At 33.9% G+C, this 2,454-nt stretch overlaps 1 non-coding gene across 1 annotated transcript; it reads right to left on the reverse strand.

The window, feature by feature from the left end:
- Positions 1–1,867: 1,867 nt before the first annotated feature.
- LOC112787121 (small nucleolar RNA R71) lies at positions 1,868–1,975 on the reverse strand. Its single transcript, XR_003194552.1, has one exon. It is a non-coding gene; the product is annotated as a small nucleolar RNA R71 (small nucleolar RNA).
- Positions 1,976–2,454: the final 479 nt, after the last annotated feature.

Consider the following 2,454-nt stretch of genomic DNA (forward strand, 5'->3'; position numbering starts at 1 on the left):
TGAATTCTTATTAAAGTTTTGAATCTCTTTATTTTCTTTTCCACTCAATTTTCGAAAAAATCATTAAAAAAAAATTTATAAAATCATAAAAATAAAAAATATTTTATGTATCTTAGTGTCAATTTTTAAGTTTGGTGTCAGTTGCATGTTTCTATTCTTCTTGCATTTTTCAAATATATGCATTATATTCTTCATTGATCTTCAAGTTGTTCTTGATGATTTCTTAGCTCTGATCTTTAAATTCTCTTGTTTTGTGTGTTTTGTTGTTTCTTACATGCATTTTCAAATTGTTATAGTCCTTAGTATACAAACTTCTAAGTTTGGTGTCTTGCATGCATTGTTTATTTGATCTTAGTTGCATTTTTTATTGTTTCTCATCATTAAAAATTCAAAAATATGTTCAAAATTGTGTTTTTTCAAGTCAATAATACAGAGAATTGAAGATTCAGAACATTCAGCAGTGAAATTAAACAAAAAAAGCTGGGCATTCAAAACGCCCAGTGAAGAAGGAAAACTGGCGTTTAAAAACCAGCCAGGGTACCTGGCTGGGCGTTTAACACCCAAAAAGGTAGCATTTTAGCCGTTAAACGCCAGAATGGATACTATTCTGGGCGTTTAACGCCAGGATGACACTAGAGGGAAGATTTTGTTTTTAATTCAAATTTTTTTCAAATCTTCATAATTTTTCAAAATCAAATCTTTTTCAAATCATATCTTTTCAATCATATCTCTTCAAAATCAATTTCTTTCCATTTGTTTTATTTATTACTATTTTCGAAAATCCTTGCTACAATTAGTGATTTAATTCAAAATTTTCAAGTTGTTACTTGCCTATTAAGAAAGGATCAAATTTTAAATTCTAGAATCATATCTTCTAATTTCTTGTTAGTCAAGTAATCAACTTTAATTTTAAAACTTTCTCTTTTTAATTTGATTTTCAATCATATCTTTTCAATCACATCTTTTTCAAAATTAATTTTCAATCATATCTTTTTAATTTCTAATTTCAAAATCTTTTTCAAAATCACTTAATTTCTTTCCCAATTTTAGTTTTCGAAAATCATCAATGAAATTTTCAAAATTTTTTTTAATTATTTCAAAATCTTTTACTTTAATTTCGAAAATTCTTCCCCTCTTCTCACATCCTTCTATTTAAGGACTAACACTCCTCCACTATCAATAATTCGAACTCTATCCCTCTTGATAAGTTCGAATTCTTCTCTTTCTACCTTCTCCTTCTATTCTTCTTTTCCTCTGACACTTCAAGGAATCTCTATACTGTAACATAGAGGATTTCATACTTTCTTGTTCTCTTCTCTTTCATATGAGCAGGAGCAAGGACAAAGGCATCCTTGTTAATGCTGATCCTGAACCTGAAAGGACCTTGAAGAGAAAGCTAAGAGAAGCTAAGGAAAAACTCTCTCTAGAGGGCCTAACAGAGCTCTTCAAGGAGGAAGAAGCCATGGCAGCCGAAAACAACAACAATGCCAACAATGCAAGGAAGGTGCTTGGTGACTTTACTGCACCTACTCCCGACTTCTATGGGAGAAGCATCTCAATCCTTGCCATTGGAGCAAACAACTTTGAGCTTAAGCCTCAATTAGTTTCTCTAATGCAACAGAATTACAAGTTTTATGGACTTCCATTGGAAGATCCTCATCAGTTCTTAGCTGAATTCTTGTAAATCTGTGATACTGTAAAGACCAATAGGGTTGATCCTGAGGTCTACAGACTTATGCTCTTCCCTTTTGCTATAAGAGACAGAGCTAGGACATGGTTGGATTCACAACCCAAAGAAAGCCTGAACTCTTGGGAAAAGCTAGTCAATGCCTTCTTGGCAAAGTTCTTTCCACCTCAAAAATTGAGCAAGCTTAGAGTGGAAGTCTAAATCTTCAGACAGAAGGAAGGAGAATCCCTCTATGAAGCTTGGGAAAGATACAAGCAATTGATCAGAAGGTGTCCTTCTGACATGCTTTCTGAATGGAGCATCAAAGGTATCTTCTATGATGGTCTGTCTGAACTGTCCAAGATGTCATTGGACAGCTCTGCTAGAGGATCTCTTCATCTGAAGAAGACGCCTGCAGAAGCTCAAGAACTCATTAAGATGGTTGCAAATAACCAATTCATGTACACTTCTGAAAGGAACCCTGTGAATAATGGGACAAATCAGAAGAAAGGAGTTCTTGAGATTGATACTCTGAATGCCATACTGGCTCAGAATAAAATATTGACTCAACAAGTCAATATGATTTCTCAGAATCTGTCTGGAATGCAAGCAGTAACAGGCAGTACCAAAGAAGCTTCATCTGAAGAAGAAGCTTATGATCCTGAGAACCCAGCAATGGAAGAGGTGAATTACATGGGGAAACCCTATGAAAACACCTATAATCCTTCATGGAGAAATCATCCAAATCTCTTATGGAAGGATCAACAGAGACCTCAACAAGGTTTCAA

Source organism: Arachis hypogaea, chromosome 20 (assembly GCF_003086295.3).
Source record: "Arachis hypogaea cultivar Tifrunner chromosome 20, arahy.Tifrunner.gnm2.J5K5, whole genome shotgun sequence".
NCBI classification, from domain to species: Eukaryota; Viridiplantae; Streptophyta; class Magnoliopsida; order Fabales; family Fabaceae; genus Arachis; species Arachis hypogaea.